Source organism: Lepidochelys olivacea, assembly GCF_965140295.1.
Source record: "Lepidochelys olivacea isolate rLepOli2 genome assembly, chromosome: 5".
Lineage (NCBI taxonomy): Eukaryota > Metazoa > Chordata > Testudines > Cheloniidae > Lepidochelys > Lepidochelys olivacea.
Window position 1 is genome coordinate 105551262 of NC_140415.1, and position 16941 is coordinate 105568202.

Sequence of the window (16941 nt, forward strand, 5' to 3'; positions counted from 1 at the left end):
TAAGAAAAACTTTTTCACTAGGAGGGTGGTGAAGCACTGGAATGTGTTACCTAGGGAGGTGGTGGAATCTTCTTCCTTTGAAGTTTTTAAGTTCAGGTTTGACAAAGCCTTGGCTGGGATGATTTAGTTGGGGATTGGTCCTGCTTTGAGCAGGGGGTTGGACTAGATGACCTCCTGAGGTCCCTTCCAACCCTGATATTCTATGATTCCATGGCAGGGTACCTGAGTACACACACACTGAATTCATGCGTATCTTTAATCGTTTAAGCAGTGCCTCACCATCTACACTGCTATATATATCTGTGATGGGGATTGGGAGGTGCACAGTGTATGTACTCTACATGCTGCTGAAAGGAGTGTGTGGTGTAGATATACCTATAGTGTTACAAGTTCTGTTTATCTAAATGTATAGGACTTAGATGTTGGGCAATACATTAGCTGTGATGTAGTTACATAGCTAGCTGAGCATGCAGCAGAAATGTGTCGTTTCTTTTTGTTGTTTGCTGTGTTTTTTGTCCCCCCCCCACTCCCATGTAGGGTGTACCTGATGTTCATAGGCTTTACATCCATTAGGATGTATTTATTGTGGACTACCAGATGAACTCCAGCAGTGTGAAACAATTAGCATGGTTACATTCCTTGCGTGTGTAAATCCTGCACTTGCTTGAAAAGGGGTGAAGGGGGGAGGAACCCCCCACTTGCTGTGGCAGCCCTGGGGGAATAAAGGAATTATGAAGCGTAGTGGGGTGTTTGGTGAGGAGCTCAATTGCACATCGGTCCCCAGAATGTTCCTTCAGCTCACAGCAAAGTTAGAACAATGATGGGGTTGATGTTCTGGACATAGACCAAATGGGTTAGGAATGCTTATACACTGTATTCTCTTTGTACAGAATGCTTTGCTAACCAGAATGGTGGAGGGCTCCCTCTTTTTTAGACTCGCCCATCCTCTTTGATTATGGGGTTAATAATGCTGAAAAGCACTCTGACTAGATGGCTGTTGAGGAAATGAGTGCTGTTTGTTTTATAGCTAGGAAATAAACCGTAATGTATTGAACTGGACAGTTGCTTGTCCAGTATGCAGCCATGAATATTGTATCACATTAGTTCACAACCATTTTGCTCCTATATTCCCACTCCACTGCTACAGAGAGTTCACAATAGAAATTTGTGGTTGGCGATGGGTGCCTGGCACCCAACCAGCCGTTATAGAAAGAGACTACTGTGTCTGCAGAATAGTCTCATTAAAGAAGAGCAGTTATCCCTTCCCTTGAACAAATAAGAACAGCAGCAACTAAAAATAAACCTATTTTGTGGGCAGTGAAATCATTTAAGGGGAAAAATGTTTGGTCATCACGTTGTAGAATTAGCTAAAGCGGTTTTCTGGGGATAGTGGAGGAAGAAAGAGAGGCTGTAAAGGGTTGTATGTATTATACAGTTGCGTCTTGCCTCTATTCAGTGTGTGGCAGGGGTCTGAGTGGGGTGGGTATGTGGCCTGGAAATCATCATCTAGGTCTAAAGGAGGCATTCCCCACTTCAGCAGCTAACAGGATAGGTTTGCTGACAGTCACTGATAATTATCCAGAAAGACCCGGGCTGCTAAAATATATGCTGCTTTAACTATTATGTTAACATATGTTATTATGTAAATGCATGTGTGAGATTGACATCATGGGCCATATCCTCAGTTGATATAAATTGATTGAATCCAGTGGAGTGATGCCAATTTACACCAGCTGAGGATTTGTCCACAGTTATTTAACCAGTGTATAACTAAGAGACTGCCTTTAAGGGCTTGTCTACAGCGGAAAATTACACAGTGAGTTCAGGCATTAACTAACCTGACGTCATACACTCAGTATACACTAGGCCTGCCTGCCTGGCTAGCTGACACTAGGTTAAACACAGAGCTCCTTGTTACACTGAGTAGTAAGCCATGTTTAACATTGTGTAAGTTAATACATGTTCTAACATGATGTAATTTTTTAGTGTAGACAACCCATGTGATGAAGATTCTCTATAAGGAGGCAGGTTAAACCTGGCACTTGAGTAAGGCAGGGGAGTTACTGCACTGATGAGCCATTTTTTATTTTCCTGTTACAAACTGCACTCCAGCACACAGTGTAGAAGGAACTACAGTGAAATTCAATTGCTGCCTTTTCTGGCTGCTTTTTTTCCCCCCTCCCAGGAAAGTGTAGCTTCCTCTTTGGCCCAGTTTGCAGTGAATAGAGTGTTGCGCAGTAGTTCATGTGTATTGGATTTAGACCTAAATGTGTTGAAGTTGTAAAAGTAACAATCATATAAATTATTCAAGCAGCCCCTTCATTCAACTTGAGTTTTCCTTGCGCTTGGTTTATAGAGCTCAGTTGTCAAGGCAGGCAATTGAAGGCAGTCATTTACTGAGCATCCGGAATACCACAGAGGCTGAAAGAGGAGCTAACAAGGCTGGGCGGATATTTAGAGCACTGAATCAGTGGCTGGAAATGCTCCTGTGTGTGTGTGTGTGTGTGCAGCAAATGTCACCAGGAGCACTCAATGTCTCTCTCTCTCTCCTTCCCGCCCCCAATTTCTCTTTCACCTCTGTGCCCCCTCCCCCCCCCGTAATAAGAGTGTGAGCATCAAACCAGGGAATCCAGGCTGAAATATCTCTTTCTGAATGGAATTTTGCAGCAACTGTCAAGTTCTCAAAGATTTAAAAAAAATAAGAAGGTTGACTATACTTTTTAAAAACAAGTGAATAATGATTGATTACGATGATTTATGTGTATTAATGATAAATTTCCTTTACAGTCTATCTTCTAGTTAGCAATCTCAAAATACTGCTTAGACATTATGTAATGAATCCTCACACGTGAGGCAGTTAACCTACCGTTAATCTACTTGATGGATGGGGCAGACCGAGGCAGACAGAAGGCAAGTGAAATGCTCGAGGTCATTCATTGAGTCAGGAGAGGCAATGGGATTAGAATGAAATGTTCAAGGAAGTGTCTGCATTTGTTTGCATGTGCAATTACGATACAGTTGTTAGTGCATGGTTCTACATTTGTATGTGTAACTAAAGTTATAGATTGAGCTATGCAGATTTACGTTAGCTGATGTGTGGCCCAAGGTGACTACGTACCCTTTGGGCATTTCATTGTCTGATTGGGCATACTAAAACAGTAAATCCATATGCAAAAATAAGGGTACCATTGGACATTAAAGCAGGGTGAATAACTGGTTTTTTGGTTCACTGGCGGTTCTGAAAAATTTTGGTTTGGACCAAACCAAATTAGAAAATCTTGAATGATGTTGGCAAATTGAACAACTCTACAAAGTTTTGGTTTGGGGCCAGGCACTTTTGAGTCTTCCATGTTGCAGAAGACTGCCCTAGCCACCAGGCAATAGCCATTCTCACTCTCCCTTCCTGGCCCAATGAGTATTTAATTATTTACACAGAATGGAACAGCTTCAACAGGGGAGGCTGAGGGAGCCCCACAACAGACTATCCTATTATCCAGTGATTAGGGCACTGTCCTGCAATCTAGAGCACCCAAATTTAAATCCTTTCTCCACATCAGGCAGAGGAGGAAGTTGAACCTAGGTCTCCCACATCCTGAATGAGTGCCCTAAACACTGGGCTAAGACTTATAAGGTTGGCCTCTTTTTTTTCTCAGTCGTAAAAAAATTTTTTTTTGCCTGAAGCTATGGTGAAACTTCACCTGAAAAATTTCACCCATTGCACATACGTTTTGCTCATGCAAAGGGACTTCTGTTGTTTTTAAAAAAAACTGGCTTAGTCTGTGCCATTAAATCTTACCCTCTGCAAATCAAGTTTCAGAGTAACAGCTGTGTTAGTCTGTATTCGCAAAAAGAAAAGGAGTACTTGTGGCACCTTAGAGACTAACCAATTTATTTGAGCATAAGCTTTCGTGAGCTACAGCTCATGTGGAATAAAAGCTGTTCCTTCCTCCCCTCCCATATCCTTCATGATCATGCTACCTTTGGGAAGTGACTCTAAAATATGTGCTTCTGTCCTGGCGGCTAGTTAAGAGTGTGATTTTTGTCTTGGTAAACGTGCAAAAGAGAGAGAGAGAGAGAGAGAGAGAGAGTTTCAAGTATGGTGAATGAATGGGAGTAGATAGTTCTTACCGTTAGAATTTACAGTGTGTCATTCTATCTATAGGAAAGAGGAAAAAATACCATTGGAACAGGGAATTTACTTCCATTTCAGTCTCCCTTGTTTTTGCTTCCTTCTGCTGAACTATAGAGCTGAGGATTTAGACTGTGGAGAGTCAAGGACTGGCAGCACAAACAAGCAGTAGTGACAGCCAAAGGCAGAATAGCACGTCAATGGGGAGAGAGAGACTGAAGCTGAGACTTCTCTTACCACAAGAATCAAATCTGAAGGATAATTTTTCTACTTGTCTGTTCCATCCACCTATGCTTACAGTAATATATCTAAATCCGAGTCATGTTGGTGCCAGGGAACATTAGAAATCTGGGAGGAAGGTGGCCTTATGGGTACGGCAGATAAGTGAGTACGAGGAAATCTGGATTTCTTTCCCAGTTTTGCCACAAACTTCTTGTTTGACCTCTTGGGTAAAACATTTAATTTCTGTTTGATACTTAGATGCTATGGTAATGAGCACTACAGAAATAAGTGAAATATAAATAATTTCTGATCACAAGTACCCTATTTTCTTATGTTACAGTAATGTGTGGCTTTTCCTATCGCTCTGAGAAGGGCCCATGCTCAGTTCATCCGAATAAGATCACTCTGGAATGCTGCTTAAAAATCGGGAATGGGAGCACCAGGTTTTGTCTCCCTCCACCCCCCCCCCCGGCCTCAATTTATCTGTGCATGTATGTGAATACAAATTACACTTGAGTCCTATCTTGTGGGAAGGAATCACTTTATGTAGAACAGATTTTTTTTAATCCTCTACAGTGGACAATGTAAGCAGGTACCATACACAATTCTAATTTTCTGTTTTTTTTTTTTTTTTTTTTTGTGTTGCAGTGTACTCAGGGCACCATGCTACTTTCCTGGGCAGAAACCGGGGGAGGGAAAAACTAAGTTAAAATAACTGCCTCTTCAAAGCTGCAATTTTGGGGGCTAGTCCAGCGAAAGGGAGGAAAGGGATCTGGCTTTTCAAAAGAGCTGGGAGTGTTCCCCAGACCCTGCAAATCATCAAGGGCATTGCCCATGGATCTTGGAGCCTCTGCCCCTTCAGGCTGCTCTGTGGGCTCCCTCTCCGTTTTGGTGGTGGCAATACTCCCTTTGAAGCTGGACTGCTGTGGCAAGCCCTTCCAGCATCTCAGCTGTGCAATAGAAGCCGTTGAGGGGACTCTGCTGGAGGGAATGCCCGTTTTGGCAGTATAATATTTAATTCCAAAGATTTATACGTCGAAATTGGGGAGTCCTAAGGGGCTGGTTAAATATCATAAGTAGTGGCTGTTCCCAGGCTCCTAACTGACTTCAGCTTTGTCTCTTCTTGGAGGTTCAGACACCCAAAATAGACATACTCATGTCAACAAGGGGAAAGAAGGGAGAACACTGCATTGACTCCTTACTTTCATGTGTTCAGGGCACCTTTGTGCACTAATTCCTGTTTGCAAAAAGAAAAGGAGTACTTGTGGCACCTTAGAGACTAACCAATTTATCTGAGCATATGCTTTCGTGATTCCTGTTTCTTTGCTCTCCACCTGACCATGCATTGGAGCTGAGTACAGGGCTCTGAGCTATTAATAGCTAACAATGTATCGTTTATAGCTATAGAGCATTTTACCCTCCTCCTCTGTTTTCATTTATAGCACTTTTTCCCTTTATGTACCTAAACTTAGGTTGATATACAGACAATTCCAGCCCTAAAATGTTTCACATTGAAAGTGGAGGGCCTAATTCTCAGTTACACTAAGCTATACTCATTTTAAGGCCCCATTACACTGCCAAAGCAGTGCACAGAATCAGGTTATTGTTGTTCAGGGCTCACAGACCACAGTGACCTCCCTTTATTTATACAGTCTGCATCTCCTGCATGATCATGATGATGGCATTATGGAATAAAGAAGCTAAGATGTTTCCTGGATTTAGCCTTTTCCTTGGAGAATCAATGAGGGGAGATGAACCATTAAAAAGAAAAAGATGGGGGAAAAAACTTATTTAAAACTATTTATATTTAAATATTCAGTATTTAAATTGAATATTTTTTCTGTTTGCACTATTAATAATCATAGAATGTGATTGCAAATAGTCAAGAATGACAACTTAAAAGTGGATTTGTTATGAAGAAGAGTTCATTTTACAGCATATAAAACTCACATTATAAATTAGCTGAAATTGTAACATATAAGGTTGTCATTTTATTTTCCTTTGTGAATGCATGATATAAAATGGGCTGAGTGCTGAGTGAAGTTTAAAGGGACTGCTGGATATTGGTCACAAAACAAGAATTTCCTCCAGCTATGTACCGTATGTGTTTCATGAGGGTAGCTTAATTTAAAGCCACCCAGGGTCTATTTGAACATATGCTCCAGATCTGTATATACTTTCTCATTTGGTGGAAGAGGAGCCTACATTGGAACCAGATGCCCAGCTATAAGGATGCTCTGAGCAGCATCTGCCCAGACTCATTCACCTCCAGCAAGGGCTCTAGAATGGTAAATAACTATTTTGGGTCAGGTACCAAGTCACTCTGGTAGGCCAGTGAGTTTAAAGAATTTGCCTTTCTTAGTCCAGCTCCCTTAGTCGGTCTCTATAGCCTTTTATTTTAGATTCAGTCTTGATTCATGCTTGGAGCTTTATTTTTCCCTCTTAGCCTTCCTCTGCCTACGTTCTGGCTCCCATTTGGCTTCCCAAACTGGTGCTCTTTGTGAAAGAAGAGGTGATAGCTTTTGATCCCTTGTGCCACACAATAAAAATAAGGAACATATGAGCCTACTGGCTTGAAAACATAGTCTGGAGAATCTTTGCAGAAGGTACCAAATAGCAATTTTATTCTATAAAGGGGCAGTAATGAAGCTGGAATGCTCAGAACGGCTCAGCACCCACAACTGGGGCCAGATTTTTAGAAAAGTGTAGCTATGTACAGTTGATGTGAAAATCTGTTAATTGGTATCACAATGGGAGTTCCTGGGTGCTGAGCATTTATGAAAATCTGGTCCCAATTGTAGGTGCAGAGCACTTGAAAACTTGGCAAAAAACGTCCAGTGAAGAGAGGTCACTGTAGGACGCTACCCTTGCTGCTTCTGCAAAAAAATATTGCCCAGAAAACTAGGAGGATCAGTTTTATATCTGAATGGAACTAATCAGATGGATGCCATGGCTACACCTGTAAATCTGTAATGGGGCTATTAATGACTGTGCAAATAGATAGTGACATATAGATTTGGAGCCAATAGCTGTAACTCCTTGAGCCTGGCAGTGATTGTAAGGACACTGTCAAAATAAAATGTGTATGTTTATTAAAAAGCCCTTACTTACGTTGCAGATTATTAAAACCAACAATTAAGTCTCTTATTTTTCACATTTATGCATTTCGTTTGTTTTACTCCTCACCTTGTGCCAGGAAACTAGACAGGTCAGATTCCCTTTGGTTTCTAGTCAATTTCACCTTCTGGTTTTAATGCATTAGCACAACTCTGCTACTGTTGCATAAATAAGACCATTATGTTTATGCTCCACGCTTCAAATTAATGGTTGGTTGGAACCTCTAGTGCTTTACTTCACCTCTGAATGTCTGAGTTGAAAACAGTGCTGTAGTTGGTACTAATCATGAGTGATGAAGAGCAATAGATTACTGATGTTTAGATTCATATCACAATATTGCAGGGGAATGCGCAAAGCAAAATTAGAAGCTCTTTTCTCTTATTTTATTTTAATGGAAAAAAAATTCTATTGATATTTTTGTTGATCAGTAAATCAAAATGTTGGTCTTAAATCTACAGTGACTGCTCGCTTAATTTAACCATATGTCAATGTAATTTATTTTTAATAAGATCTTACAAATGTACAGGTTGTTGAGAAATCAGCCATGCCATTCTGATATTATTTAGTTTGGTTGCTTCTAAATTTTGGATTAAATAAAAAAGCAGCAGTAATACAAGCCTCCAGATCATGAAAACCCATAAAGGCAATACTTGTTTTTTTCTACCCTGATAAGAGTTTCATGTGTCTGAGTCTCCATCTCTTAAAGACAAGGTTTTTAGCAACCACTGCCTACAACAATAAAAAAAAACTATTCTCACCTAATTTCCTAAAGCCCTTTTAAAGTGTTTTTCCAATTAGTCTAGCGATTTTAAATCTAAATTTAAAAAAAAAATTAAGGCTGTCTGACTGCTTGGTCCTTAGGGAAGATTATCCACATTCAACCCTTTCTAATGGCCGGTTGCAACCTGATACATTGGCAGTTTTCCAGCTTGTGTAACAGTCCCACCAGTGGCTCAGGCCTTGAAACCTTAAAAAGACTTTCCTTTAAATTAAAATGTGCTTTTTTGTTCATTTTCTGGGTTTCTCTTCTCTTTTTTCAATCCTGACTTGGTGTGATTTTCACCTCTCTCTGGCTGCTGCCCCAGAGTGAGTTGGTTCAGAAGGAAGGGAAGCATTCATCAGCAGTGTGTGCAATTTATGCTCCTGTGCAGCCGTCAGAAATGTTGCTGTGCCTAAAACACTCAGTGCCCATAAAAGCCTTGGTACGTTTGGCGGAGATATACGGGCTCAGATTTTTAAAGGTGCCTAAAGATGCAGACAGGCACAAACTGGGAATTTTCAAAAGTGCCTACCTGTACTACATTCTTCCATTTCTTGATCTGATCCTGCTGTGGTGGTCTCCACATTAAAGCAAGGAGAGCTTTTGTGAAACAACTAAGTTCGCTTTACGTCCATCTAACACCCCACACACCAGAGTTTGCTCTGATTTGCATTCAGAGTCCTGCATTCCTATGTGAAGAGGCATCCTTTGAACTCTCCAGTCATCTCCCACTCCTTTACATGACAAATTTAGTCAGTTACTTAGGCAGAACTTCCATAAAAACCAATGTTCTGTTTTCTAAGTCCCACTGAAAATTAATACTGTACAAAAGATCCCAGCTAACAGTTAACTTGAAGTGTGAAAGATAAACACGACACTCTGCAGAATAGCAGCAATGAAGCTGAGTACATCTCAGTTGGGGCAAATGACTTAAATGGCTGGGAGTTTTGACTGAGTAGTTTCAGACTAACAGCCGTGTTAGTCTGTATTCGCAAAAAGAAAAGGAGTACTTGTGGCACCTTAGAGACTAACCAATTTATTAGAGCATAAGCTTTCGTGAGCTACAGCTCACTTCCTCAGATGCATATCGTGGAAACTGCAGCAGGCTTTATATATACACAGAGAATATGAAACAATACCTACTCCCACCCCACTGTCCTGCTGGTAATAGCTTATCTAAAGTGATCATCAGGTGGGCCATTTCCAGCACAAATCCAGGTTTTCTCACCCTCCACCCCCCCACACAAATTCACTCTCCTGCTGGTGATAGCCCATCCAAAGTGACAACTCTTTACACAATGTGCATGACAATCAAGTTGGGCTATTTCCTGCACAAATCCAGGTTTTCTCACATCCCCCCACCCCCATACACACACAAACTCACTCTCCTGCTGGTAATAGCTCATCCAAACTGACCACTCTTCAAGTTTAAATCCAAGTTAAACCAGAACATCTGGGGGGGGGTAGGAAAAAACAAGAGGAAACAGGCTACCTTGCATAATGACTTAGCTACTCCCAGTCTCTATTTAAGCCTAAATTAATAGTAACCAATTTGCAAATGAATTCCAATTCAGCAGTTTCTCGCTGGAGTCTGGATTTGAAGTTTTTTTGTTTTAAGATAGCGACCTTCATGTCTGTGATTGCGTGACCAGAGAGATTGAAGTGTTCTCCGACTGGTTTATGAATGTTATAATTCTTGACATCTGATTTGTGTCCATTTATTCTTTTACGTAGAGACTGTCCAGTTTGACCAATGTATATGGCAGAGGGGCATTGCTGGCACATGATGGCATATATCACATTGGTGGATGTGCAGGTGAACGAGCCTCTGATAGTGTGGCTGATGTTATTAGGCCCTGTGATGGTGTCCCCTGAATAGATATGTGGGCACAATTGGCAACGGGCTTTGTTGCAAGGATAAGTTCCTGGGTTAGTGGTTCTGTTGTGTGGTATGTGGTTGTTGGTGAGTATTTGCTTCAGGTTGCGGGGCTGTCTGTAGGCAAGGACTGGCCTGTCTCCCAAGATTTGTGAGAGTGTTGGGTTATCCTTTAGGATAGGTTGTAGATCCTTAATAATGCGTTGGAGGGGTTTTAGTTGGGGGCTGAAGGTGACGGCTAGCGGCGTTCTGTTATTTTCTTTGTTAGGCCTGTCCTGTAGTAGGTAACTTCTGGGAACTCTTCTGGCTCTATCAATCTGTTTCTTTACTTCTGCAGGTGGGTATTGTAGTTGTAAGAAAGCTTGACAGAGATCTTGTAGGTGTTTGTCTCTGTCTGAGGGGTTGGAGCAAATGCGGTTGTATCGCAGAGCTTGGCTGTAGACGATGGATCGTGTGGTGTGGTCAGGGTGAAAGCTGGAGGCATGCAGGTAGGAATAGCGGTCAGTTGGTTTCCGGTATAGGGTGGTGTTTATGTGACCATTGTTTATTAGCACTGTAGTGTCCAGGAAGTGGATCTCTTGTGTGGACTGGACCAGGCTGAGGTTGGTGGTGGGATGGAAATTGTTGAAATCATGGTGGAATTCCTCAAGGGCTTCTTTTCCATGGGTCCAGATGATGAAGATGTCATCAATATAGCGCAAGTAGAGTAGGGGCTTTAGGGGACGAGAGCTGAGGAAGCGTTGTTCTAAATCAGCCATAAAAATGTTGGCATACTGTGGGGCCATGCGGGTACCCATAGCAGTGCCGCTGATCTGAAGGTATACATTGTCCCCAAATGTGAAGTAGTTATGGGTAAGGACAAAGTCACAAAGTTCAGCTACCAGGTTAGCCGTGACAGTATCGGGGATAGTGTTCTTGACGGCTTGTAGTCCATCTTTGTGTGGAATGTTGGTGTAGAGGGCTTCTACATCCATAGTGGCCAGGATGGTGTTATCAGGAAGATCACCGATGGATTGAAGTTTCCTCAGGAAGTCAGTGGTGTCTCGAAGGTAGCTGGGAGTGCTGGTAGCGTAGGGCCTGAGGAGGGAGTCTACATAGCCAGACAATCCTGCTGTCAGGGTGCCAATGCCTGAGATGATGGGGCGCCCAGGATTTCCAGGTTTATGGATCTTGGGTAGTAGATAGAATATCCCAGGTCGGGGTTCCAGGGGTGTGTCTGTGCGGATTTGATCTTGTGCTTTTTCGGGAAGTTTCTTGAGCAAATGCTGTAGTTGCTTTTGGTAACTCTCAGTGGGATCAGAGGGTAATGGCTTGTAGAAACTCGTGTTGGAGAGCTGCCGAGCAGCCTCTTGTTCATATTCCGACCTATTCATGATGACAACAGCACCTCCTTTATCAGCCTTTTTGATTATGATGTCAGAGTTGTTTCTGAGGCTGTGGATGGCATTGCGTTCCGCATGGCTGAGGTTATGGGGCAAGTGATGCTGCTTTTCCACAATTTCAGCCCGTGCACGTCGGCGGAAACACTCTATGTAGAAGTCCAGTCTGCTGTTTCGACCTTCAGGAGGAGTCCACCTAGAATCCCTCTTTCTGTAGTGTTGGTAGGGAGAACTCTGTGGATTAGTATGCTGTTCAGAGGTATTTTGGAAATATTCCTTGAGTCGGAGACGTCGAAAATAGGATTCTAGGTCACCACAGAACTGTATCATGTTCGTGGGGGTGGAGGGGCAGAAGGAGAGGCCCCGAGATAGAACAGCTGCTTCTGCTGGGCTGAGAGTATAGTTGGATAGGTTAACAATATTGCTAGGTGGGTTGAGGGAACCATTGCTGTGGCCCCTTGTAGCATGTAGTAGTTTAGAAAGTTTAGTGTCCTTTTTCTTTTGTAGAGAAGCAAAGTGTGTGTTGTAAATGGCTTGTCTAGCTTTAATAAAATCCAGCCACGAGGAAGCTTGTGTGGAAGGTTGGTTTTTTATGAGAGTATCCATTTTTGAGAGCTCATTCTTAATCTTTCCCTGTTTGCTGTAGAGGATGTTGATCAGGTGATTCCGCAGTTTCTTTGAGAGCGTGTGGCACAAGCTGTCAGCATAGTCTGTGTGGTATGTAGATTGTAATGGATTTTTTACCTTCAGTCCTTTTGGTACGATGTCCATCTGTTTGCATTTGGAAAGGAAGATGATGTCTGTCTGTATCTGTACAAGTTTTTTCATGCAGTTGATAGATTTCCACTCCATACGGCTAAATGCAGTGCCTTGCATAATGACAGGTTTCGGATGACCCAACACTCTCACAAATCTTGGGAGACAGGCCAGTCCTTGCCTACAGACAGCCCCGCAACCTGAAGCAAATACTCACCAACAACCACATACCACACAACAGAACCACTAACCCAGGAACTTATCCTTGCAACAAAGCCCGTTGCCAATTGTGCCCACATATCTATTCAGGGGACACCATCACAGGGCCTAATAACATCAGCCACACTATCAGAGGCTCGTTCACCTGCACATCCACCAATGTGATATATGCCATCATGTGCCAGCAATGCCCCTCTGCCATATACATTGGTCAAACTGGACAGTCTCTACGTAAAAGAATAAATGGACACAAATCAGATGTCAAGAATTATAACATTCATAAACCAGTCGGAGAACACTTCAATCTCTCTGGTCACGCAATCACAGACATGAAGGTCGCTATCTTAAAACAAAAAAACTTCAAATCCAGACTCCAGCGAGAAACTGCTGAATTGGAATTCATTTGCAAATTGGTTACTATTAATTTAGGCTTAAATAGAGACTGGGAGTAGCTAAGTCATTATGCAAGGTAGCCTGTTTCCTCTTGTTTTTTCCTACCCCCCCCAGATGTTCTGGTTTAACTTGGATTTAAACTTGAAGAGTGGTCAGTTTGGATGAGCTATTACCAGCAGGAGAGTGAGTTTGTGTGTGTATGGGGGTGGGGGGATGTGAGAAAACCTGGATTTGTGCAGGAAATAGCCCAACTTGATTGTCATGCACATTGTGTAAAGAGTTGTCACTTTGGATGGGCTATCACCAGCAGGAGAGTGAATTTGTGTGGGGGGGTGGAGGGTGAGAAAACCTGGATTTGTGCTGGAAATGGCCCACCTGATGATCACTTTAGATAAGCTATTACCAGCAGGACAGTGGGGTGGGAGTAGGTATTGTTTCATATTCTCTGTGTATATATAAAGCCTGCTGCAGTTTCCACGATATGCATCTGAGGAAGTGAGCTGTAGCTCACGAAAGCTTATGCTCTAATAAATTGGTTAGTCTCTAAGGTGCCACAAGTACTCCTTTTCTTTTGACTGAGTAGGAAACTCAGAATTGGCACCTCTTCCTTTTACATGTAAAGGGACAAATACATCTCAAGCAACCTCAGTGACAGATAGGTGGTTGCTGAAGGGTGTATGTAAGAATTGAATTTGGCCCATATGGCTCCACTGTGGGTTTAACTTGAAGCTCTGTGTGGTAGGATAGTGCAGAGGGATGCCACCCAGTGGAAGCTGTGTGAGGCATGATGGCTCTGTCAGATCCGGAACTTCCAAAGCTCGCTGGACCATAAGGGGAATGCAGCATCCACTCCCCTCCTCCTCCTATGTCAACTTTGCTGGCTAGCATGGGGATGGAGCAGGTGGGATGGCCTGTGGGCACTAGCCTTTCCCTTTCCTGACAGTCCCAGAACTGTCAGTGCAAGGAGTGTGTTTGTGCCTGATTCGTTCACCGAGGGGTGTGCCATAAAGTCACTCACCTGTTTGCACCACTGCAGAGCCTGGCACAATTTGGCTCCCAATTAACAGTAAACATACTATATTTAGACAAGGTTCATTGCTTCATGGTTTTTTCCCCCAAAATACCCTGGACCAGGTTCTCAATTGCCTGGACCATATATTGTAAACAGAGCCTAGGCTGTTCAGCAAATAGTGGGGCACAGTAGCCTCTAGACTCGGGAAGACATACCCCTCTGACCTGTGATCAGCTCTATTTGAAAAAGAATCTGCCCCCTATCCTGATATTTTGAGCTTGGGACTCTGACTGCCATTATGTTTGTTTACTGCAGTGTTATCAAATCACTGCTGCAGTCATGTGGGTGCAATAGTTGTGTACAAATCTTCTCCAAACCTTCCTCAAAGCATTGCCCCTCCATTTCATGGAAGCAATGTCTACACTGAAGTTACAGATTTCATGTTCATTTATTTCTGTCCCGTAAATGCTCTGAGACAAAGAGAGACTGATCCTGAAATGTGTATTTCAGAATGTGAGTTCAAGTTCTTGTTGCTGCTATGCTGGTTTCATTTAGTTCACTGTTTCGTGTGATACTGCATGACCTCCATGGTATGCCAGCTTTCCCAGCTCATCTGGACATATTGAGACTCTGAGGCATCTGTAAATAATACTGCACCGTGGCTCAGAAAAGGGAGGGAAACAAAGGAGTAATTCAGTTACAGATAAAATGAGGTATGCACATTCGTTCCCTGGACTGAAGAGATAAGTATGCACACATTGATGGAATTTCTGATAATTCTCTTCTCTGATGATTTTTCTGCATGTTTGAGGAAATGGTCTATTTGTCTAGCTAGCATCTATTGTATTAGGCATATAACCTGGGCAGGACTTTAGATGATTAAACTCAGTATATGTTCTAGGTCAACAATAATACAACTCTTCTAAAAATATACATGTTTCTAATATGTTGTCATTGGTTAGGATGCCAGAAAAATGCACTTCATACTCAAAAGTAATAAAATGGAAAAAGCATCAGTGTTGTTATAACTCTGTTATTTTTCTTCACTTTCTAGAGATTCCAGCAATTTTTTAAAATATGCACTCTCTTTGCAATTTTGTTGCCAAAAAGGAAAAGCTAGTTCACTCTGTAATCTGACCATATAATGTGGCTGCCTTATATTCTGCTTTTATATTATTCAATACTGTTTGAAGTGCTTCCAAGATGACATCTAATGTACCCTGGCATAGTAAAGTATTTAATTAGTATAATGACCAGTCAGGAGGATGATGGAAAAAACATCTCGATGGGTTATGTCAGGAAAGAAACTTAGCCTGAACTGTAGCTGAACTGTTTTTCAAGCAAACTGCTGTTTTAATAGAGGCACTGACTTTTCATGAAAGGTTGACCCTTTTCTTTTTCTTCTTAAAGAAACAAATTACTCAGATGTATGGCTGAGACTTTTTTAATTACTTCTTTTTTTTGGCATGGAAGATATGTTCACTTGGGAAATAGGTGTTTGTGGTGTTGCTATGGAGGTACCATTCATAAGGAGAGCTTTTTATTCATCCATTTTGACTGCACAAGATGCTCAGTAGTGTAGGGGACTCACTAGGTGGCACTCTTAGCTCTAAACAGGGCTCAGAGCAGTGGGGAACACAATCAATGGTGTACCGCAGGCTGGAGCTGGGGAGCAGAAGATAGGATGTGTATGGTAAAATAAGAGTGAATGGTGTGGAACAGATCTGATCCAATGCTGGAATTAACTGCTCTTATCTCCTTTCAAACTTTTTAGTCCCTTTTAAAAATTATTGTTTAATGTGACCATTTTAAAGGAACAAGCATACATAAAACATATGAATACATCTGTGGCTGACGACGAGAATACAATTCTGCTTCGCAGTCAAAGATAATACAATAATATGCATACTTTACTGCTTGTGCCTTATCTTTGAAGCAATTGTCTATTCTCTACCCCTAGCAGCAGCCTGAGTTGCTGGAGCTGGGACAAACAAAACACCCACATTTTTGAGATCTCTGTGTGTATCTTGGTCCCAGCTCAGACTGAGTGAAGTAGTTCCAAATTCCAAAAGGAAGACTATTCTCAGGCTATTCCTGGAAGCAAGAAGTAACAGGAAGCTCCAGAGAACCTTTTTGCCATTCATTTTTGCAATCTCAGGTTTAGGTAAGACTCAGAAAACCCTTCAGATGATTTGGTGCTTAGTCTAATGGGAGGATCCAATCCAGATTTTATGAAAACTCTCATTCTATCTTTAACTTAGTCTAGAGCATGATCAAAACCCATTGAAGTCAAAGGGAATGTTAAGTCTGCTGCTCTGATCAATGTCCTGTAAATGCTCCATACTAAACTTCAGGACCGGGGATCAGAAGATCTGGGTCCTCTTCTGCCTCTATAACAAACTTCTCCTGTAACCTTTGGCAAGTCACTTAACAGTTCTCTTGATTTCTCTATTTGTAAAACAGGAATGATGATCATCCCATTCCCAAGCTGTGCACTTATCCACCTCACAAGGGGTGCTGTGAGAATTAATACATTTTTTTCCAAAATGTTTACAGCTCTTCAGAGTTCACTGTATGTGTGCAAAGTCTTTTCATTAATTTACTACGTAGGGCATTCTATCTGAGGGTCTCAAAATATTGGCCTCCAAGTCTTGCCATATAAGTAATAATTACTGTAGACTTCAGAGAGCTGCTCAGTAATGTATTAGCTGTCAGTGAAAAATATCCAAACTTGATGAACTTCACTCTGAACACCTTTTGTCTTTTCATTCATTTAAAATCCCCTGAAATGAGAATTCAAGGGCAATCGTAGAGATTCCTGCTACATCTAGCAGGGCTATGATTTCAGTCAAGTTTTCTACTTTTTTGAGGGGTGGGGTGTCACTGCTTGATTAGGTTGATGACTGCTGCATTATGTTATCAGGAGACAAAGCCAAAGCTGTTGCTTGGGAGGTGCAGGTTGTGGATCTCCGAAACAATACATGATATGCTTAAAAAAACAAACAGATGAGGGCGTTTCTGCTATTTGCATGGCATTTGAATGAGCACATATTTGTCTCTAGTAGATTTTTTCAAATA